This window comes from Haliotis rufescens, unplaced genomic scaffold, assembly GCF_023055435.1.
Source record: "Haliotis rufescens isolate VD_foot unplaced genomic scaffold, xgHalRufe1.0.p SCAF_116, whole genome shotgun sequence".
In the NCBI taxonomy this organism is placed as follows: Eukaryota; Metazoa; Mollusca; class Gastropoda; order Lepetellida; family Haliotidae; genus Haliotis; species Haliotis rufescens.
In genome coordinates, this window is record NW_025963798.1 from 266,465 (window position 1) to 292,464 (window position 26,000).

General features: G+C 37.3%; 1 long non-coding RNA gene across 1 annotated transcript; it reads left to right on the forward strand.

The window, feature by feature from the left end:
* The first annotated feature begins 19,088 nt into the window (after positions 1-19,088).
* LOC125378198 lies at positions 19,089-21,386 on the forward strand. Its single transcript, XR_007220061.1, has 3 exons — positions 19,089-19,418; positions 19,901-19,959; positions 21,094-21,386. It is a non-coding gene; the product is annotated as an uncharacterized LOC125378198 (long non-coding RNA).
* Positions 21,387-26,000: the final 4,614 nt, after the last annotated feature.

Consider the following 26,000-nt stretch of genomic DNA (forward strand, 5'->3'; position numbering starts at 1 on the left):
ATGTGTGGGACCTGTTATAAAAATACCATTCATTACTTATTTGTGTGTCCAAATTATGCTATTATTAGAAATAATAGGTATTATTATACAGCATGGATATGATATAAGAAAGCTTTATATGGAATTGTTGAAAATTATGTACAGGAAAACATTGAAATAAATCAATCAATACGTGCATTTATCTCAGAATCTGGTAGATTTAATCAATATGGACTTCTCCTTCATTATCTACTTATAATCAGATGATTACATTATTGCTCAACTGATAGTTTGCAATAGTATAGAATTAGTATTTTATTAATACTTATTTTGTATTTCAGCATAATTTAGATAAGCCATCGACTTGTTTGCAATTCCAGTTCACTATAAAAAAAATATATGTTTAAAACACATGTAGTAGAACATATTGCAATAGTTAAGACCCGAAAAGAAGTTATGTGTAGGATCTTCAAAATGGTATCCACAAGAGCAGGTTGTAGAATCATGTTGGTGTTTGTTGTTTAACATTGCACTCAGCCATATTCCAGCTATATGACGGCGGTCTGTAAATAATCAAGTCTGGACCAGTCTATCCAGTGATTGACATCATGAGCATCGATCCACACAATTGGGACATGGATCAACCAAGTCAGCGAGCCTGATCACCCGATCCATTAAGTTATCTCTCACAACTAGCATAGGTTGATCATGTTGATGGGGACTAACTTCAACCTGGAATCCCCACGTGAGTAAGTATGCGGCTGTTAGCTTTGTTTGATGTTTAACGCCACACTCAGCAATAACGCAGCTATGTGGCAGGAATCAAACCTGGGTCTTCAGCACGAAGAGTGAACGCTTCAACCGCTAGGCTACCCCACCACCAAAAATTCCCCCATGATAAAGTTGTCATCATGGTTATTGTTCAACTAGTTCAAGTGAAAATGTTCATACCCTTAAAATGTCTTATCTTCCACTTCACGATGATCTCTGATGCAAAACTTCCCTGTTATTAAAGCTGTTCTTGATTCTTCACATCTGGAAAAATATGTTGAGGCTATTAATCATTCAGAATACAGGGAGTATATGAAATAAGACAGTGAGTCACATTAGCATACAAATTATCCAGTTAAAGTAAACATATTTCTACATTATATACATAAGCAAATACTAACATATGATAGACAGGCTTCTTGTCATATAAAAATATAATTATACATTTACTTACATGTTGGCTATAAAAGTTAATGTGTCACATGTGACAGGCTTACATGTGGTAAATTACTTTAATACGTGATCATTGTAATATTCACATATTCCTTACCTTAATGTGTCACTTCAGCTGCCAGCATGACCTCAGCTGCAATCTCAATATTTGGCCAGTTTTGACGAAATGACCGATCGTGTTCAGTGTATCAGCTGGGCCTCGTCTCTAATATAACTTGGCGCAAGTTGACGACGCGCATAGAGAGCCGGGAACCAGCTTATGTCGTATTAACCTGGTTCCCGGCTCCCTATGCGCGTCGTCAACTTGCGCCAAACAATAATGTGATATCAGAGACGGGGCCCAGCTTAGTGTTAACCCGGAACAAGCCATTTACCCATATTCCCCTACGGTCCAGGGCGCCATTTTAGAACATGGATGTAAACAAACCTCGCGTATCGATATACACTGTGATGCTTGATTACGATAAGCTTACCTCGTGTATCGATACATTGTTCTCATTCACCTCCACCACGGAAGTGCCGGCCGAAGTTCCTCTCAGCCATCCACAACGCGGAAGTCAACAGTATTTGGAAAGGCGATTGGCATTGCCAGGTACGTAGCAGGGCTTCGAGACCTTATGATTTCTGTGCAGAGATCTTATGGAACGCATTGATGTAGATATTTTCCTGCTCTACATACTTTACCGTAAACGCCAAGGGTCCTTTTTTTAGTATTATGGTCAACTGTTTGTTAGCATAAGGGGCGTAATGGATTTGTGGTCAAAACAAGATGATCCAAATTAGATCCGCTTTTTTATAGATAGCCTAATGAAGAAAAGTACCAAGATCTAGGAACGATTTTTAACTCTAAACTTTCGTGGGATGCTAATACAGATTATAATTTACAATAATGACCACCAAAGACTTTATTTTTTTTACGCTTAGGATATTGTTATAATTACACTGTTATGTCCTTGTTTTGTATAAGCTTCATAACTTCAATATTTCAAGGAATGACTCTGACCTTGGCGAGGATCTTTTTTGCAACAAGTGATTCCCTATGTAAAGTGTATGTTGAATGACCCTGGCTTTGTTGTCAAATAATTGTTTGACAGTTGTTAAATATGGGGTTATGTTTTATCTCTGAATGTTTGGGATGACATATTTTAATAAGGGCAGTTCTATGTTGGAAACTCAACTGGGGCCTTTTCAATTGAATTCAATGTACAGCATGTACAGTTTGGACATTTCTGTAATGTGAATGCTACTTATGTTTGCAGAATGTCTGGATGAATGAATGAGTCAGTCATCTGCACAGCATCAATGGAAAAAGGGAAGCAATGAGGAACAAGAGAAGAGAAGAGTAGCAGTGAGTGGTAAATATTTGAAATTATTCTGTTTGGTTCATCATGTTCATGTAGCTATTCTGCAAATATTTCTTCAGTTTGCTTGTTCTTTATCACCTGTTGGCATGGATGGCCTAATTATCAAAGGCACCACAACTTGCTGTGCATAGTTGTATCTCTTGGGCTTGACAGAAACCGATGGTCGTGGGTTTGAATCGAGGGTAGCATCATACACTTGCTTGTGGGTTTCATCAAAGTGGTAAACATGTAAGACCTGCATCACTTCGGGCTTTCTTCCCACATCAAGCTGACATGCCGTGATATAACTGGAATACTGTTCAAAGAGGCGTTAAACCCATTTCACTCATTTAACACCACATCCAGCAATAGTTCGGCTAAATAACAAGGATTATAAATTAATCAAATCTCAAATCTCAACTAGACAAACCAGAGATTAATGTTATGAGCTCGATCCAGACGCACCGATGATGACTGTTATGGACAACATCCCACGTTATTGGGTACGATTACGAGCTTTCAATGAGCCAACTTGCTACCTCATCTATTACTTTGGCTTGTATGGCAAGCATAGGTTGCTAGGAACATTTTTAAGAGATGTCAGTTAATGATTGTTTCAACTCATCAGCATGGAACAATATATATCTCAAATGTTTGGTATATAACAAAACTCAAAGATGATAAATTAAGTGAATTTGCTGCCTTTTATCTGTAAGTACATGTTTCAACAATTCTTTTCTTTTGCTACAATCTTCATACATAATTTTGCAGAAACTGAAGTCCAGCTTGAGATACCCGGATGACAGGTTGACAGTCTGGAAGGACCCTTCCAGATATCCGAAGTGATTGGCAGACAGCGATGAGGAGAGTCCTGTTATTTCAATGGGAGCCTACCGAGAAGTTATATGCCAATTGACACTGGGACACACTCACAAAGGGTGGTCAGGCTAATGTGAGAAGACCAACCAATGCCAAGTCGGAGTGGGACCCTTCAAGGACGTTGAAGGAATTATTGTCTTTGGCCATGTGGTAATCACTTGAAAGGAATGATGTTTGCGACTACTTGTCTATAAATGTGGACCCAAACACCAAATAGAATGTTCACAATTCTACTAACACAATGCAACAGGGATAGAGCCCATCTGGCCTCCCCTCATCCTGGTTCCTGTTTTTCCATGGCAATATAGAAGGAAAAGGATGTTTGAGGGCAAGTAACTCTGAACTGGTGAGCATGGTCTGCTGATGCTTTCAAGCGAACAGTTATCCCGCTCTGTTATGAGTATTGAAGAATAGGAGAAAAGTGCATACTGCATCAGGAACCATTATGTGAACACTGTTCAATGTGTGATATATGCATATAAATGAAAGAAATTGATAATTTGTTTGTTGTTTGTTTCTTTAACCAGCTGTGTAAATGGGGATTTTCCAATATTTTGCCTCAGTTTGAAACCATGCATTGCTTGGACATCTTTGGAATAACACATTGATCTGCTATGTCAAAGGTCAATGTCACAGCCAGACAAAAAAAATGTTAATGGCCAAACTCTTCCTTAGGGCAGGGATAGAAGTTGGCAACAGGTCATACACTTACTTTTTATCCCCCCTGCATATAATACGGGGGATATAGCGATCAGCCTGTCTGTCTGTCCGTAATCATTTCCTTTTCCGGGGCAGGATTCCCAAACCATTCAGTGTATTTGATCGAAACTTGGCAACTCTTATCAGGCACATACTGAAGTGGTGCCTTTTGATATTTTGGGATTTTTCTAATTTTTATTTTTTTAAATTTTTATGGAATGAAGTTGGACATAGACTCAACTGAGGATGGGGTTCGTTTCCGGGGCAGAATTCGAAAACTATTCAGTGTATTTGATCGAAACTTGCCAAAGGTATCATGCACATACTGAAGTGGTGCCTTTTGATATTTGGGGATTTTTCTAATTTTTATTTTTTATTTTTTTTATGGAATGAAGTTGGACATAGACTCAATTGGGGATGAGGTTCGTTTCCGGGGCAGAATTCGAAAACCATTCAGTGTATTTGATCGAAACTTGGCAAAGCTATCATGCACATACTGAAGTGGTGCCTTTCAAATTTTGGGATTTTTCTAATATTTTTTTTATATTTTTTTTTATGGAATGAAGTTGGACATAGACTCAATTGGGGATGAGGTTCATTTCTGGGGCAGAATTCGAAAAACATTCAATGTATTTGATCGAAACTTGGCATTCATATGGATGCGACCATGGTGGATCTTTTGTGGGTAAACAATGTATGCTTCTTAAAGAACATTCAACTGTTGACTCATTACATACAGAATTGCACTAGTGGTTACTTTACAGACAGCTGCCGGGGGGATATGTCATCTTTCTGATGACTCTTGTTCTCTAATGTGCCTTTTCCTGCAGAAGTCTAAATAACTCTTATACATATACATGTAGTTGTATATCATTGTCATATGTTTGTCAATATTACACTGAATGAAGCACTTTACAATTGTTTTTGAAATAGTCGCAACTGATATTGAAGGTCAAATTAGCTTTCAATGTCTTTCAGTAAAAATGTTCACAGTAACAGGAACAGCTCTCTGTGGTGTGATGAAATCTGGTACATGTCACCCTCAGAGTGAGGCATATTGTGTTTCAAACTTAAATGAAGCTGGTATGCTCATAACAAGTACTTGTACCTTTACAAATAATCATATTATCATCTCACTAGGACCAAAGGCCCAAGTGAGCACACAGTCGATGAGTTTATACTTTCACTCAGAATAATCTGGAAGTCTGAACATGAAATTTAAGATATCATCATACATGTATTAGAACTGATGTTTGTTCATTAAACAGCTTAACATCTAAAAAGAATTATAGATGAAATTGAAAAAAATTGTCTTCTCCAAAAGTACATGCCCATAGATCTCAACTTTAAGGGGATACTTACAACTAAAATGACACAGAACATTACTACAGCTATCTGATATGCCCAGGCTAACATTATTTACCAGAAATAAGACATCTCGAAAAATTGCATCCGGATACCTGCCGGATACCTTCAGCAATGTTCAATTTTCATGGTTAGTTTCCAATATATATTTAGGTGTTTCACACTTAATTGAACAAAATGCACCCCCCAAATTGTGACATGTTTTTGGAAACTCAGAATGAGGTATCCGGTGCCGGATCCTTGGACACCCAGATTGAGGTATCCGGTGAGGTATCCGGTGCCGGATACCCGGATTCCAGGTGGCATACTTTCAGGTGAGGTGTCCATGCCGGATACCACGGATCTGGTATCCGGCAAGGTATCTGCCACCGGATACCCGGACGCGTTTTGGGTAAGTGTCCGGTGGTATCCGGCAGGTATCCGGATACCGGAAACTGCATTTTTTTTGCTGTGATTATTACTACAAGACTGACTCGGAACTTTCTAAACCAGCAGAACGTTGACGTTTTGCCCTGACCTGCCCACTCACCCGATATGAATCCTATTGAACGTCTGTGGGACCATCTTGACAGACAGATTAGAGCACGCCATCAGCCTCCCGTCAACAGACAAGAATTGCAGACGAGTGGCAACGGATTCCAGTCCACGTCATCAGAAGACTGACGTCATCGATGAGGCGGCGTAGCACAGCATGCATTGAGGCAGCTGGAGGTCATACATGCTATTGAAGGCAACTGTGTTGACAATGAACTTGTAGTGTGTCTGACAATGTTTCGGTGACATTTCAGACAACTTTTGAAAATGAAATTTCTTACCCCACCATTGTTTACCTTGAGCTTACATTACCTGTGATTGCAGAATTTCATTCAAACTGTTGTTGATCAATCATCTGTTACCCCTCTCTAGATTATATTATAATTCACAACAAAACCTCTTCTTGTTATTTTTTTATCGATAATGGAACTCGACTTATACTTTCTTTTGCCGCCTTATTTATTTTACAGGCCTTCTCGTTAGCAAAACAGAAACTTGAAGAACATTTAGCACATTTTGCGTTTCAAACCAGTCTTTAATTTTCCACCATGGGATTAAAAATGCAATAATATACAATTCCGTTAAATTGCAAAGTCAATAGTTGACCTAGTACCGCGCGACTGCAGTTTTCGCACCAGCGTTGATTTTTCTAAACTATACGTCTTAAAATTACCTCCGCTAGCAGGATTCCAGCGGCAATGTAGTGATCCACAAGTTTGTGGTCAGAGATATCGCGAGATCCGAGTTGTATGCAACTCGCCGCCGTGTGGATGCCGAGTTGTATACAACTTCAGTACGTACAACTAATTGCATACAGCAAATTGTATACAACTAGTTGTACCATGTGATTGGCCCTTTAGTTATGTCCTTCTATGCTATTTATTTAAAAAGTAAAACCGTGTTTGTTAGCAACTTTTAAGTCTTATTTTCACAGAACCGTATTTCGCTGTGCATAAAAGGCAAATAGCTGCTTAAATTATATGAATAGACTGAAAATCAGTTATGAGCACGACATGGTAATCTTTGAATTGCGTGTGACTGGCGAGAATGGTGTAACTTGATACAGAACAGGGTACAATAGAGTATCGTGTATCCAATGCACTATGAATCTGTCTAGACACTGTCTGGTCTTCTAGAGGCATGTCCATAAGCTGTGGGAGAAACTTGAAGGCTCTGCACCACAGACTTCGTAGCAGAAGAAACAATGTCCAGATTTTACTCTGTGTTACTTAAAGGCCATAATCACATAAGGTAAGATGTCTAGATACATACTGTGTTTAAAAGTGTTACACATTTGGCAATTGTTGATCCATATAGAATACTGAACGAGCCCCCGTGTAATACCAAGTTTATGAAACGAGTGAATAGTTCTGGTATTTGACGAGCGAATTGTAATAAAAACTGACGTAAATTGTAACAATCTCTACTTGTGGTATAATGTAATAAATTCTTACGTAAATTGTAATAACCTTACTACCGTAGTGTCCAAGACGTCAATTGACTAGAAATGATCTTTGTCAGTTGAGCTTGCGTTTCACATGTACAATTCGAAAAATACTGTGTATGATGACAAACGTACAAAACTGTAAAGTTAGGGATGGTTGGTATAGGCTTTATCGTACAATCGTTATTGAAGGGTGGTGTCAACATCGATAAATTTAAAAGACTGAAAGATCTATCCTCGGGTTCAAAATGATGGGTTACACAACCGTATATTCGACAAATAACTTAATTGTGACATATTGTTCAATACTCTTATAAGGCTATTAAAGATGTTTTTTGCATGACTTGCTTCAACGGTACTTTGACCAGTCCGACACGACTGAACGAGTGATGACGAAGGGTACAAACACAGGCTGGTCAACCAGTGTGTCGATTTGCAGTGGAAACGCTATACGAGTTGATAAGGAGTGCATGATCCTTTTCTTGAAACAAACGAGGGAATTTAATCATATATATACAATTCATTTTATTTTGACGAAGAATTCAAATACAACAAATGAGTTGACAGATCCCGTGCATACACAAATAACATCCGGTATCTTCGGATAACTCTTGTACAGTTTCAAAGAGTAAACGAATTATCATAAATTTCTTGCAATCAATTGCTGAAATATATCTGCTTGTATCCGAATAGAAAGGAATTGAACATTTATAATGAAAAGATGTTTGTCACTAAAGTTAATTTTCTCTTTGACCTTGAAACGTACATGAAGATCATTAAACTCGACAATCGTTATGCTTTCAGGGGATTATTGTCCGTCTCAAATTAGTGATAAAAAATTAAAAAGGTATTATCTACGAAGAATATACTTATGTCTTCGTTGGACATACTTTTATCTACGTAGAAGATACGTTTATCTAATGTATTTGCTACATTCTAATTCGTATATCTACAGGTTTGTGTTTCTATTTTATCTTTTAAAATATCTTACTTTGTTCATTTGTTACATTTTGTATAACCTTTAATTGCTCAAATCAGCATTTTTGTGGGACCTCTCACATAGCAGTGTCACTCATCTTTCACTTGGAACTATGTGTAGAAGTGCAGTCATAGATCTGATACCAATGACATATAGAGGTCGTATTTACTGGCATACATACATACATGCATGCATACATACATACATACATACATACATACATACATACATACATACATCCATACATACATACATACATACATACATACATACATACATACATACATACATACATACATGCATAAACACACACACAAACACACACATACATACATACCTATGTGTGTATGTGTTTGTATGTATGTGTGTGTGTTTGTGTGTATATGTGTGTTTGTGTGTATGTGTGTATGTACATGTATGTGTGTGTGTATACTGATGAGGGCATAGTATCGGAGATAAATATAATTTGTTTTCTTACTTAGTCACTATTCTTTTCATTGGAATGTTAAGAAGGTATGCTATAATTTCAATATTTTATTACAGTGCTTGATGTTAGCCGGAATTATTTTAATTCTCTTAAAACCCCAGAGAAGATTATCTTCTGAGGTATTTTTTGTCCGTATATAAGTCACAAACTAGTGATAACATGAAAAACGTAATTATCTGTTTCGAAAATTATGTACCGCATTATACGTGAGGTACCAAATTTGGTTTTAAGGTTGCTTGGCGCAATGCACCGACGATTGCCGAGTTTAATGATCTTAGAATACTCTTCGTATAAGGTCAAAGAGAATATTTACGTTAGTGACAAAACCCTTATCATTATAGATTATCCATCCTTTCAATTTTGATCAAAACAGATATATTTCAGCAATAATTGATTGCGACAAATTTATTATACATTCGGATGCTCTTTGAAACTGAACAATACATGCCCGAAGATACCGGATATTATTTGTGTATACTTTGAATTATGATTTCGTACCGTTATCATGATGGATTCTGTTTTTGTTGTCGGGGCAAGGAGTTATTATCCAAGCAATAGTTGTCAGTAAGTTGTTAGTTCTTCATGAAATATGAAAGGAATCCAGACAGTTACATTTATTCTTTTATTTCATTAAATATACTTCTTCCTATGAAAGCAAATATTTTATGCTCTATTAATGATCCATATGTTAATCATACATTGCTACAAATATTGAATAAGTTAACATGGTTTGCATTTATTTATTATTATTTCTTTATCTGTGAGAAGTTCACAGAGATCGAGAATACACAATATCTAATAGTATATGCAATGTAGGTAAAGAATATCCACGCCCCTCTTTTGATATTAATAAAAACATTGTATATAATGGTATGTATTAAGTATTCTCCTTTCCCATGCATGGGGAATCTATGCTGCATTTGCTGACGACTGTTTTTTTTTCCTTTGACATCTGTCACTCATTTGTTGTATTTGAATTCTTCGTCAAAATATAATGTATAAATATGATTGAATTGTCTCGTTTGTTTCAAGGAAACGGTCATGTGTTCCTTATCAAATTAAGTAAACCTCCAATGCAAATCGACATAATTTCAGGGTCCGGTTGCACAGAGCTCTCTTCGGTAACTCGTAACTCAATGTTATTGCAATGGACTCCTAGCTAAGCTACAATTGGATGATGAATCAATTCACATATTTGTCGAATAGACGTCCCCGAGGATGGATCTTTCAGTCATAAATTTGTGTACAGTTAGTAGAGTATCATTCTAACAATACAGACATGACTCAAGCTGCACGTAAAATAATTGATAAAGGTAGTCCTTATGGGTTCACATATCCACATGTACATCGCCCAGGACATTGTCATTATTTGCTTTACATCCTCCGAGCAACGTTAAAAAATTGAAACTTGAATAATAATAAATTGATATTATGTATATGAACATGTTTAAATCAGCTTGCACACAGACTATTGCAGAATGACATCATGTGTCATCCATTTGCTAGTTTAGTTTAGTTTAAACATATTTTATTCACAGAACAAAATGAGAACTGTATTGGGGACAAGTTCTTGCAACTTAGTAAACCCCTCCCCGCATAAAATATGTACAGATATACAGTTGCAAAATAAATAAATTTGCTTCAGTCAGTAAAAGTCAGACTTTCCACATTTACACATCAATATATTTGTGTAAGTTTGTTACGTTATAATTGTTCCATTGTGTATATTACCTACTTTGCCAAATGAAATATGATTCAATTAGGTTTAATATGAACAATTATGATGAAAATCGTCAATAGGATATGTTACAATTAAGTATTTCTCAAATAAATAAGAAAACTAATTCATTCTAGTTATTAATCCTCTTCTGGACAACCATAGAAATGAAATGTCAATGTGTTTATATATATACATATAATTATACAACAATGTACAATAACGACCTCAATCCTTCCCCCACACCCATACTTTAATGACGATTGTAAGATACACCCTGTACCAACCCTGACAAGGATAGTCATTTAACGCCTTTGACACTAAACTTATAAGGTTATTACAATTTACGTAAAATGTTATTACATTTTACCGCAAGTAGAGATTATTACAATTTACATCAATTTTTATTACAATTTGCGTATTACAATTTACGTCAAATATTATTACAATTTACGTTGTTATTACAATTTACGTCAAAATTATTACAATTTACTGCAAGTATTACAATTTACCTTTTTATTACAATTTACGTCGTAACACAGCTGTATGTGTATTTAACAGGTGATCTCTTCACGGGCAAGTAATAAATGTATACTGCTAATACGGGATGGCCTCATCTAATCCATTACGTAACTTAGCCTTCAATTTATACATGCACAGATGGAATATCGATATTTTAATTCTTCCCTGAATGCGTTTGTGAATGTCAAGTCACAGCCTTTTTGTGGTTCAGCTAATGGGGAGTTAGCTATTGTAGACCAGTCATCAAAGTCTGTTGTTGTGAAAGAGGAGTACTTACCTTTTATTAGTAAAGGTTTAATGTCAGCTAGAGGTGACAGTTCAAATGTCCTCTACCGTTTTGAGTGATACGGGTGCTCTGATTTTGGATGGTATTTCACCACTTTTTGAGGAATCATCAGCGAACTCTGAAATTTGGTTAGAAGGTTAATCTGGTTTTACCAGTGCACACCTCCATTTTTTCAAAATTTGAAGACAGATTTGATGTCTGGGTTGGAGATGAACGTACATTATGACAAAAAGTCACAAGAGAGAAATTTCAGCTCTGGCGATAAAGCTGGTCAACCATTGCATGTCTGAGTTGTATAACCTCTACCTGTTCAAGGTGTAGACTTGCTCTTTGGGAATGATTTGGCAGAGGGAAGATGTTTGGCTGGTCCTGTTGTTTGTCTTGGGACGAGCACTTCGGAAAGTACTGAAAATCTTGAAAAAGAAATTCCACTTATTTTTCCTTCGAATGTTGTTACTCATGCTATGGCAGAGCAAACTTCTTCTGAGATGATTCCAGAGAGTATTAAAAGTTCTGACAGTTTGTTTGTTGAGAACCATTTCTGGGAGGGGAGATGTACGTTAAGGTCCAGGGGGAAGACCCAGAGCTCTGGTTTGAAAACGCTGACAAGGTTCCAGTTTGCTATTATTTGAAGGTTGGTGTTTTGATGAGGAAATGGAGGCCGTCTAATGTACCTGCTGATAATGAATGGAAGGTTTTCCATCAAATTGTTTTTCCAAATTTACAGTAAACTACGCTTAAAACGACCACGCTTATAACGAACTGACGGATATAACGAATTTACTTTTTTGTCCCGACTATTTGCTCTAGTTATGCTGCATATATGCTTATAACAAACTACGGTTATAATGAACTAAAATTAGTGGTCCATTTGAGTTCGTTATAACCGTAGTTTACTGTATATCGAAAACATGTTTTGAGTTTGGTACATGAAACAACTTTGGAAGGTCACAAATCTTGAAGTGTCTGAATTTTGCAAAATGTGTATAAAATAGTTGGCAAACCTAATCAGAAAATCCCAGCGACACCTTTGAAACCCATAACAGTTTGTGAAGAACCTTCACGGTTTTGAGACCGAGAAGGATTGGGATGAAGGCATGCATTTGTTATTCTACCATGACATTGATGAGTTCTTGATTCTTATTGGTTAACAAAAAGTTTCCTTTTTGCTACGGAAACCCCTTTCATATATATTAAGCCTTTTCACAAAAAACGTGCGCATGAATACATAGAAAGCCTACATATCGATTCATAAAAAATGGCTGCCGATCGATCACCCTCACATAAACTGTAAAAGGAATCTTTATTTCCTTTAAAACTCACTGGGTCTCTAATACCAGCAAGGTCTCTAATACACGCCGAGTCAAGTACTCTCGCGAAATTAATAGATGGCGTAGTGTCAAATAGAGGAAATACGGTAGTTTGATATCGGATGTTTGGGGCGTTGTAGGCCAAAACCCTGACTGCTTTGATGATAACATTAAAAGATTTAACGAAGGCATATCTTTTGCATACAAATGAAATGTTTATGAAACTGTTAGAGAAATGTTCTATGATGACCATAATCGGAACAATTTAAGCTATTTCCTCATTCAAACAACCGACAATGAAAGTAAAATATAACATTATAAAAATTGTTTGAAATTGTTTTTATTCATGACATGTTGTTTACAAACCTTTTTGTGATCGATATTCGTTGCCATCTCTGTCAACCACCACCGTTAGAATTTGGCAGGAGGGGATTTGAAAGTCCATCAGAAAACATCCCCCTTCGAACGTCCACGAAAACAATGTCCCAACTGAAATGACAGCTTATCAAACTTGATGAAATTCATTTCAGAACACGCACAATTAAAATAATCATACACGATTTACATTTTCTCGGCCACAAATGTCTAAGTTCTGTCACAATCTGGCTTTGGATTCGTGAAATCTTTAAATTGACTGGTCACACCATGCAGATTCCTCGTTTCAAAATATCAGGCTCGTCTGCAGCCTACAAAGCGGCTGTTCAGTCATACTCAGTCACATTGGTAATCATATGGATGTACCAGCAGGCTCGATCAATCCCAGGTAATCTACATGTTAATGTTCAACCACATCATAGATCAGGGTTGTCATCTTGCTTCATTCTATAACGCGTTACGGAGAATGTAAACACAAGATTTTCAGCCATTGACAGCTGGCAGGTGTGAGTAATTGTGATGAAGGTCAAGTTCTGCCACGTCCAAGTTCGGGGTGGAGAGGCATTTATTTTGATTTTATTATTGTTGACTGGGGGTAATTTCTAACTAACTAATAACACTTACACGTGGTAAAGGTATAACAGAATGTTAATTCATAAAGTGTGTTTGAGAAATATATTCGTTTAGCATTTCAAAACCTTTTTTTTATAACCCGTCACCCCTACAGTAGAAATCATGGCATGTTCGATTTCCAAGAAATGACCTCTCTCGCAAAATTCCGAAAAATGAGAGTCAGTCCACATTGTACAACAGTTTGGTAGAGATTAAAAGGCTAAAACGCTCGGTTCAAAATTAAAATAAAGAGGTATCTACTCTACAGTGGGACCACATCAAATTTCAAAACACAGTAGGTTTATCTCCTAATTCTACCATGACATTGATGAGTGCTTGATTCTGACTGGTGATAAAAAGGGTTTCCTTTTTGCTACGGATCGAGACCCACATATTTTAAGCGTTTTCACACAAAAACGTGCATACGAATACATAGATAGCCTACATAGCGATTCATAAAAAATGGCTGTCGATCGATCATCCCCATATGAACTGTAAAACGTATCTTTATTTCCTCTGTTACACGCTGGGTCTCTAATACAAGCCAGGTCTCAAATACACTCCGAGTCAACGGCTCTCGCGAAATGAATAGACGGCATACAGTCCAATAGAGGTAATACGGTAGTTTGAAATCGGATGTCTTGAGCGTTCTAGGCCACAACCCTGACTGCTTCGATGATTACATTGAGAGATTTATTGAAGGCATATCTTTTGCATACAAAAAAATGTCTATGAATCTGATAGGGACATATTTTTTGGTGACCAGAATCGGAAGCTATTTCCTTATTGAAACAACCGAAAATGACAGTAAAATATAACATTATAATTTTTTTTTGAAAAACTGTACTGATGACAACATGTTAAAAAAACTTTTTTGTGATCGATATTCGTTGCCATTTCCGTCAACCACCATCATAAGGATTTTGCAGATTATATGAAAGTCGATCAGAAAACACTGAAAGGTGAAAACAATGTCCCAACATTATTGAAGTCAAACTTGATGAAATTCATTTCAGAACACATGCAATTAAGAAAATCATACACGACCCACTATTTCTGCACCACAACTGTTTCATTGCTATCACACAATGGCTTTCTAAACAGTGCACAAAAAGTTGTGATGAAATTAAAACATCTATCTTTTGACTAAGTTTCGAGGGTAATTTGTCAACTTCTTTGTGAAAAACTATGTGTTTTGTACACTTATTTTGACCTACTCAAGACTATGGGATCTTAATCTTGAACAAGAGTACTATTTGTTGTATATAACTATCTGTGACCACTTTGCGGAATGTTCTTAGATTGTGGACCTTTGTACCCTGTGTTGTTACGCATTGCGAGAGAGCGACGTTTTCAAAGCCTTGTTGCTGTCATAGTAGAATGGAGATAAACCTACTGTATTTTGAAATTTGATGTAAAGCGCTCTGTTCCAAATGAAAATAACAGGTATCTACTCTACAGTGGGACTACATCAAATTTCAAAACACAGTAGGTTTATCTCCTAATTGTTTGCTGTGAGGGAGTCAGTTCAATAGTCACTAGGTTTTAGACCCAATGACCTTGTCTTTGGCCATACTGTTCATGGACCTTTATATCAGTTAAAGGAACATTAGCTGAATGATATGTCTGCTAGATATGAGTTTGTTGGAATGTCATTTGTCTCATCCTTTTGGGCTGGGCTTTAAACACTAGTGAAGTTGCTTGGGATAACTTGAAGGAACCCCAGGACAAAATGATTGACATTATGACAAAAAAGTCACAAGAGAGAAATTTCAGCTCTGGCGATAAAGCTGGTCCACCATTACATGCTGGGTACCACGGTCCGCATGTTATTGACAGAAAATTCAGTGATACTGACTATATCATACAAACACCAGACGTCATAAAAAGAAATGACATTTTACCTCATCAGTTTGTTGCCACTGTATCACCTGTTGATAGTTTATCAGACTGCGATGCTGATGAGAATTGTGACTATGTCAAGTTTGATTGCATTGCCGATGATGCTGGCCCTAAGCTACACAATTCTTAAGTTTTAGCTAAATTTGATGCTAAGTTAGGTCATTTGTCATCTTCGTTTAAGTGATAGAGTTAATGCAAGTGTTTGCTCACTTGTTCACGGATGTACCTGGCCGTACAGACTTAGCGAATCATGATGGAGATGTAGGTGATGCAATGCCTGTGAAACAACATTCCTATCAGATGAATCCAATCAAGCAGGAGGATCAATGCAAGCTGGACATTGACATTATTGACCCAAGTTATAGTGCCTGGTGTTCACCTTGCACTCTTATGCCGAAGCCTGATGGTAGTTACGATGTTTTACTGACATAAAATGTGTGAACGAACATTACATTACTTAAGGGTGTCGAAGCCTATGTTGGCAATGCCATCAATCTTTCCATGAAGTGGGAAAAACACCTGAAGGGGATACGTGCCTTCTTCGAAAGACTCAGTGAAGCCAAGTTGACTGTAAATTTAGTGAAAAGTGAATTTGCATAGGCACATGTACAATATTTAGGTCATGTCATAGGCCTAAGTCGGGCATGTCTCTCACACATTTCATTACATTAAGACTAACTTTCGTGTGGAGATCAATCCTCAGCCAGGATTCCCTGCCTTGGCCTTTCTCGGAAGCTTGACAGCTGTCGCCATTTGGTGAATATACTATTATCACTGACTTTTGCAATCACCACTGTTGTTTTGTATTTAATACAGACCACTGTCATCGTATTATATACTGTCACTGAATATTGTACGACCAATCTATTGTGTACTGTACTACCATATTCGCACTCCAAAGACCACTTCTCATGCTCTATCCACGGATCATCTGTACTTTTCCATCCCTTCAGGTGAATCTTGCATTTAAAACTGACACAGATGTCTCCTCTGTTTTCATAGGTAAACCCTGCATGAGCCATGTCTTTAGCTTTTTGTTTCATCTGTAAAGGCCAGTTCGGTGTAAAACTAGCCAATCGTGTTTCAAATTTGCTTGCGATTTGAAACCCACGCTGTCTGTGTAAAGATCCATCTTTTGTATGTGTTGATGATATGTCATTTAACTGTTCTGAATAATATTATATTTACGCAAAGCAGTGATAATGAAACAGCAGTACCTCTTCTCAATAAAAAGCCAGACACTGTTGTGGAGGCTTTCAAAGTCCTCTTAAAAGAAGGTCGCGTTCCCAAGAAGATAAGCTTAGATGGTGGGTGTGAATTCAAGGGTGCCTTTAAAGTTTTTATTGAAGAGCATAATATATAACTTATCGTCACACATAATAAAACATTAAAAGCAATTATATGGAACGTTTCAATAGAACGTTGAAATCGCTGTTACCACGCTACATGACACACATCAATACAAAGCGATACATTGATGTGCTACGTATACAAGACCTTGTCTATAATTACAATCTCACGCTGCACTCATCTCTACCTGATCTATCGCCAGCACAAGTGAACAAAGCCACCGAGATCAATGTAGGCGATATCTTTATGTGAAACCAATGTTAACCTTCTCAAAAACAAACAAAAGATTGCAAAAATGTATATATAACGTTGGTGACATGGTTTTTATTCTAATGAACTGCAACAAGTAAATAAAGACGCGGACATCGAGTGGAAAGTGTAGAAAGTCCTTAAGAAAAAGCGTGTGAAGGGGAAAATCTACTATTTGGTTCGTTGGTTGGGTTGGCCTACTTCTTTCGATTCATATGTTGACGAAACCGATTTGAAAGAGAGAACTATCTGTTCAGCTCAGACTCAAAAATGTCATATTTCCCAGAAAACACGCCATATCACTTCAGAGTGAACTTAAATCAGAGGTTAACATTTGAGGGGCTTTGGGTAGTTGCTTTAGTTGAACACAATTTCGGAAAGACAAATCTTAAGGACATGAACGACTCCTATGTTGATATTCTATGCAACATATGCGATAGCTCACTGGTAGGTGGAAGACAGACCCGGGGTTGAGACGTGTTGATCTAAGACATGGACCCAGTTACTTGTTCGCTAAACCCTTTTACAGTCCTGTCTCTGTGAAGGAGAATTACATACAGGAGCTAGTAATAGAACAACTGAATCATTTATTAAAGAAGAGACGCATGCGACACTACTCTTACGTCAGTATCCCTTCTTAGATTGAACATTTTATCATGGAGCACTTACCCGTTTATGTACCAGACTATTCTAAATGGAAACAGTACTTTGAGAAACATATGGTAGGAGCAGTGACAAATGTCACTGGAAGTAAAACTATGAAGATGAATTTCATTATTTCTTCAAATAACGTGTCAAATGACAAACGTATGGAAGCACCTAAAGTTACACTATGAGCGACATCTGAATCAGAGCGAAGTTGAGAGAGCAGGTGCGAAAGAAAAACGCATCAAGGCTATAAAACGCAAAGCAGGTGAGAAGACTGTCACATCCAAGAAAATGCGCCGCACTGCAAACATACCTTCGAGAACTGCTAAAGTTCTAAAAAGCACACCTGTTGAAGAAGAAGATATCTTTAGTTAAAAAACAAGCAAAAACTCAATGTCACTGTTAAATGACAAGGACTGCCTCTCGCTATTCAATCCGCCGCCTTATCAGACCAGTATATTTCAACACTATTTTGTCAACTTTCGCCCACTGAGTCAAATGAACGAATCTTCACCAGTGGAGTTTCAGGTAACGAATTCAGGAAGTGATTACATTGATCTGAAACGCTAGCTAAAGGCGAGCACGCGGCACCTGTTAACTTGTTTATGCAAGCCTTATGGTCTCAGGTGACAGTCTACCTGCAAGGACAACTGGTATCGTCGACAAACAACCACTATGCTTACAAAAGCATGATGAAGACCCTTATCTACTACGGAGAGGATGCGAAGCGATCGCAGCTGCAATCGCAGTTATTTTACAAGGATGCAGGGTGGCCAATGGCGACATTGAAAGCACTGATCCTATCACCGGAACCAATACAGGATTATCAATGCGTGGAAACTTTATTGCAACAAGCAAGAGTCTGACGCTCTCCGGTCCCATCTACGAGGATGTGTTCAACATGAATCGTCACCTAGCTAACGGTGTTGACATGAACCTAACATTTTACAGAACATCACCTTCCTTCAGTTTAATGAGTGGAAAGAGCGGTCAATCCTACAATACTGAACTCCTAGATGCCTATCTGAAAATCTGTAAACTGTAAAGTCTTAAGGAAGAGCTGGGATATCCCTTGTCACACTGTATTCCATACACCACATATATCTACTTCCTAATACACACTGTCGAAATCCCCGCGGCTCCCAATATTGCCTGCATGACCTGTAATCGGCCAACCTCGACTCTTTCCGTAACTGCTGCAGAAATGACCGCTCGTCATTTGTGACCAACTCGTGTTATTCCGGGACAAGCAAGTCTACCCATAATTCCCTGTATGACCGAGGGCGCCATTTTGGAACACAAATGTAAACAAACACTTAAACCTCGTGTAATCGATGTACACCGTGATGCTTGATTGCGATATGCTTACCTCGTGTATCAATACATTGTTCTCAATCACCTCTAACACGGAAATCCCGGTCGAAATCCACCTGAGCCATCCACAACGAGGACGTCAAGTATTTCGAAAACTCGATTGGCAGCCGAAGGAAGGAAGAGCAGCTTGCAGATGCCAGGTACGTAGCAGGGCTTCGAGACATAATGTTCCATGATTTCTATACACAGATCTTATGGAATGGATTGATTTAGATATTTGGGCAGATATTTTCCTGATCTCCATGTTACTACTGTAAACGTCAAGGGCCTTTTAGTTTTGTTGTTTTCGGAAACCCTTTGTTATTATTATGATCAAGTGTTTGTTGTGACATGGTATTTCTATTTGGGCTTGCATAAGAGCTACAGGTGCAGGACTTTTAAGGGTTGTGTCCTTATTCTCATAACGCTGGGATTTGATGATGAGGGTTAGTTACCAAGGGTACAAATCTGGCAAAGTGCATGTCAAACAAAATGTGGCATTCAATTCCAATCATGTGTTGCCACCTGAACCGCCTGAAAGTGAGATATGGATCACAATGAATAATGACAGCTTATCAATCTTTAACAAATTCACACTGAAACATTGAAAGGATAAAGACAAGTTAGTTGTTTTCTGTTTCAGCATGTTCAGGGTTTGTGGGGAGGTTCACAGACATCCTCAGGGAGGATACCAAGTATTGAGTGAGTATTTTTGTTTGTGATAAATACAAACTACATGTATTCATCATGGTATATTTCAATGCAATGTGAAACATCACACTCACAATAGTCCAGCTCTGTGATGGCAGCCTGTAAATAATTGAACATGGACCAGGCAATCTAGTGATTGTTATTATCAGCAAAGATCCATGCCCTCAGAGTATGATGACAACCTAGTCTGACCACCCAATTCATTAGTTGATTAGTGTTTGCAGCGGTAGGAACTAACACTTTCAGTCCACTAGTCCTAAAATGATAGCATATAGCAAAACCTTTAAAATGTCAAAATGACTAGTGCCAATTTCTAACCCTCGTGTTTGTGTGTGTATGTATGAGTGTATTTAGGTTGGTTTGTTGTTTAACGCCACACTCAGCAATATTCCAGCTATATGACGGCGGTCTGTAAATAATCGAGTCTGGACCAGACAACCCAGTGATTGATATCATGAGCATCGAGCCACGGAATTGAGATCCCATGACATGCATCAACCAAGTCAGCGAGCCTGACCACCCGATCCCGTTAGTCGCCTTTTACGACAAGCATAATGGCCTTTTACGGCAAGCATGGGTTGCTGAAGACCTATTCTACCCCGGAATCTTCACGGGTCGAGTGTATTTAACTTAAATCATGAATCTTATGCTTGTTTCTCCGTGCTTTTACAATGTAACCCAAATTTTCTCGGGAATAATAAAGTATTCTCTTATGTATATCATTTCTGAACAAAGTGTCATATCAACATGATCAAGGTTAGATCTCTGTCAAAACAGTGCCATGGAAAAGCCAAACAAATAGCCTAGAAATAAAAGTAAATACTGCATTGCATTAATCTGCATTTCAAGAAAATTTGGCAGTAATTCATGGAATGATATTCACCTCGAACAAGTTATTTCCTATGTAATGTATGTGTTGAATGACCCTGACTTTGTTGTCAAAATATTGTTTTGACATTTGTTAAATATGGGGATAAATGTCATCTCTGAATGTTTGACATGAATTATTATGATTAGGGTAGTTCTAAGTCGGAATCACAACCGGGGTCTTTTCATTTGAATCAAATGTACAACATGTACAGTTTGGACATTTTTCTGTGATGTGAATGCTACTTATGTTTGTAGAATGTCCGGATGAATAAAAGAGACAGTCATCTGTGCAGCATCAATGCAAAGAAAGACCATAGAAGAGCAACAGTGAGTGGTAAATATTTTGAAATTCTGTTTGGTTCATATGGTTTTTTTGCAAATATGTCTTCAGTTTGTTCCTTATCGCTGTGGGCACGGATGTCCTATTATCTAAGGCACTACAATTTTCTGTGCAGAGTTGCATCTCTTGGGCTTAGCAGAAACCTATAGTCATGGGTTCAAATCCTGGTTCTCCCCGATTATGTTGCTAGGTTTGTCAGCATTATACACATGCTCGTGGGATTCATCAAAGACCTGCATCACTTAGGGCTTTCTTCCCACATCAAGCTAACATGCGGTGATATATCTGGAATACTGTTCAAAGCAGTGTTAAAGCCAACTCATTTATTTAACACTGCATCCAGCAATAGTTTGGCTATATGACAAGGATTGTAAATATATATTTTTCCATGTTGATGAGTTGAAACAATCACTAAATGACATCTCTTAAAAAGATTCCCAGCATTCCAAACCTAATTAATAGATAAGGTTGTGGTTGAGTAGGCTCATTGATTGCATGTAATCATCAGGGACGGGCATTATCATCCCTATCAATATCATGTGAAGTAACATCTGTGGCAACATCTGTAGACAACATGCAGCTAAAATATTCATGCCATTGTTAAACGGATATAGTAAACGATGACGACATCCTGGAAAATCGCTTCAATACAGACCAAAATATCTCACTGTTGTTAATGGTATTCAACAAATTGTTGCATGTCTCAGGGGAATACAACTGTCTTTTCCTCCGTAGCACAGTGGTTAACCTATTACGGGCTTGAATGTAATTGTCTATAGAATCCCTTCTCTTATATCGACGGAACACACTGAGAATTCTGATTCCCTCTCAACGAAGAAACTCTCTTTATCCATAAGATACTTTCCTACTGCTAGAAGCACAATATATAGCTTCAGTAAGGATGTTAACAGCATTATCTAAATCATCAAACACGACATCAGGAAAAAATGTCAAACATGGAAACAACTCATCAGAGAGTTGGTTTGCTCCGTTTACAATCGTCCCAAGCATAGCGGTAATCAACGTGAGATCCTTCTCTGCATCACGTGATGCCGGTACATGATCACGTGACAGCAGTGATCATATAATCGGAAGGTGACCAGAGTCGGATCGAGATACAAACGTGTAAATAAGGAAAACACGTCAATTGAGGACATAATATAACCTACACGACGACACAGACTTATTCGCGCAAATACATGTAAATTCTCCAGTTCAGTTCCACAGCGGCCATTACACAAGGCCACATTAAGAGATGCACACGGTTTTAGTAGCAAACAACCAAAGCGATTTAAGACTTTATCACCAGAAAAACGCTCCCTGTTAATACAATCAAAGAATGTAGAAAATCATCAGAGTTTAATCGTTCTGAAATATCATTATCTATAAAGTCAGGTTCGATTGAAGTCCCTGCGGAGGAGTATATAGACATCATTAACTTCCTATAACACATCAAGAAGAGATTCTTGTAAAATAGAAATTCCACACTTGCATTGCTTATGTTACAGCTGCTGTCGTCGCCAAATGGGAAACATGACTCGCTGTGGGGTTGTGATCGTTTTATTCAGAAATGTCGAAATTAAGAAATGCAGAAATGGCCCTGAAACAATTACAACAGTATAGTAACGGCCATAAAGTATATCAATTATACATAAATATCACAAGTAGCTTATATTGTTGCAGGGGTGGTTCATTACGAAAAATGACAAGCTGTGGTTGTGTTTGTTGAGGAGATATTTATTCGATTATGAATCACTTCCTCAATCAATCACCCTGTAATAAAATATAACATTATATACTATACATACAATAGCATTCAAAGATACGGCTGTATGTTATTTATATCCTAGTTTGAGCAGTCACATTAATCCACACATGCAACGCATATAGTTACACATCACTAGTTCATTGTAAATAACTTATACAATTTACAGACCTTCAAATCAGCAATTCATATATAAAATATATCTTATCATAACTGAATATATCAGTTACACACTAAATAGTTAGAAGAATACTGGTAGCCGTGTGGCGTCATAAATACATACTTATTATCTCTAAGAGTAGGAATATATATAAAATGCTACCACGTTGTGTTAAATTATAACACATAGATAAAACATATAAATTCATTCATAAGTGTGGGTGACACCGGAGTGTGTCTATAAACCCACATCATGAGTGTAGGATTATGGTATTCCTATAAAAAGTAAATATAAAATAACGCTCATGCCTGAATATATACATACATACATACATACGTACATACATCATGACAACCATTTCCTTAAATTATAGAAAACCAACTTCTAAATCAATCCTTACATTCAAAACTCCCAATCAAATCATGCTCTCACACATACTTACATGTTAAACACTTTATACTGATAAAATAGAAGATATCTTGACTATTTGATATCATAGGTAAGCATTTACAATATTTTACATTATTGATAACATATTTAAACGATAAGTTAGAATTCTATTCAGGAAAGATAATGTAAATAACTAACCTGAGTCCATTTCCTGTCTTTGCAGAGTTATAAGCAGAGTGAATAAAAAGTGTGCAGGGAATGAATGTTAGGGAAGAAAGCTGGACAGGAATAGACTCTTAACCCAAACATATATATTTTGTACTACAACTACTGCAGATATATACAACTACTTGAAATGAAAAAGCTAAAACTATATTCCTAAAAACTATGTATACAACATCCTGCTACAATATTTAAACAGGAGCATTGGTACTATGGCCTTACAACACATGTAAATTGTCATACAAATTTATCAATCAGTAAGTCATGACATATGCTGTCAAGCCAAGGGAGATAATTTCCCGCCAAATACCAGGTTTTGCCCACATACTCACAATTAAAACAATATTTACACACATACCTAACATCATTCCATAGATAACATGACGTACATTAAGATAAATATGTGGTAACCCTCAAAGGTAAAAAAAACAACACATAAAGATACAATATATTTAAACATGATAATAATGGAATTGAGCCATGTAATATAACGTGGTGACTCACGCTAGATGACTATGGATTGCCTGTAATTCATACACACCATCATACAACAATGTGGCAATGCATTCACCATCAGTCATGGTCTCCGCTCACACAATTCAAACAAAACCATTTGATATATATGCACACAGCCACTGCCAAAAGCTGACGTTTTGTAATTATTTTAACTCTAATCAGAACATTTATTGCAACTTCCTACACAACCAAATGAACTTTACCTTGGACTTAGTTGACCAATACTTTAGATCCTTAAATACATTTTTTAACATTATTATATTCAAGAAGTTACTAAATAACATTAATGTTTAAGAAACAACATATTTAATGAACATATAAAAGAACTAATAAACCTAAACATAATTTAGTGTTTAAGTATTTAACTGACCTGTTTAATCTTGTTTCCACCTTGCTGTTGCCTCATATGCTGTGCTGTGCTGTGCTGTGCTGTGATTGTGAGGTGGTTAGATTGGTGCAGAGGGGGATATCTATATTTTGAAATTAGCCAAGGAGAAGCAAAGAATTGAGGTCAGGTGATAAACAAGTTTCATCCTGGTTCCAGAATGAGACAGCACTCTTGATCCAGCATTATACTTTACATAGCTCTGACTTCATATTCCTTTAGATGAATGAAATTCATATGAAATAAAAGGTAAACATAACCAAATGTCAACAGATTGACATTCGCTTAAAACCACAAACGTTAGAATACTGCCACAAACCTTCAATATTTTTAACAACCTTTTTATGACTAATATGTTATTTTTATTCATATTTTACCTTTAAACCATAAGATATAAAACACCATGTTACATCCAATAATTGCAAAATAGATATGTACAAAGAAACCAACTTAAGACAAAAGCGACCCTAGCGAAAAAGCAGACAACCTAGCAAACCACTTTTCGGCCACAAGCAGTAATAACAATTTCAGTGACAAATTCCAACTAAAACTTAAAACAGAAACCAAACCTAGCCAAGACCCAAATAATGACGCCCTAGAAATAAATCAGCCGTACACAATAGAAGAACTCAATTATGTACTCCAAAATAGGAAAAAGGGAACAGCCCCAGGACTAGACCTAACCTCCTACCAAATATTAAAAAAACTCCCCCCTAAATTACTCCAGACACTACTCAAACTATATAACCTAATCTACATAAAAGGCCATGTACCAACCCCCTGGAAAGAGGCGCTAATCATACCTATTCCCAAACCCGGTAAACCAACCAACCAAGCTAACTCTTATAGACCAATCTCTCTTACTTCCAACCTTTGCAAAGTAATGGAATCCATGGCCAAAAATAGACTTCAACACTATCTATCTCAAAATAACATAATAAACTCAGATCAAAGCGGTTTCACTCCTGGCCGCTCCACCCTAGATAACCTCGCTCGTCTCGAACAGGATATTAAAACCGGTCAACTAAACAAACAATACACAACAGGCATCTTTCTGGACTTCTCTAAAGCCTTTGATATGGTATGGCATAACGGATTAATCCAAAAACTTAAAAAAATAGGACTTAAAGGTCAAATCGTAAACTACATCCAAAGCTTCCTCCAAAACCGCAAAATTACAGTGGGTATAGACCAGGCCTTGTCAGAGCAGTGTCCCCTGGAAAACGGCACCCCTCAAGGCAGCATTCTTAGCCCCACACTTTTTAACATAATGATAAACGACCTATTTGATGGCTTATCCCCCAAAATAAACACCTCAAAATTTGCGGATGACGGAGCCCTATGGATCCGCTCCAAAAGTATCTTAACATCTCAGGACTTACTA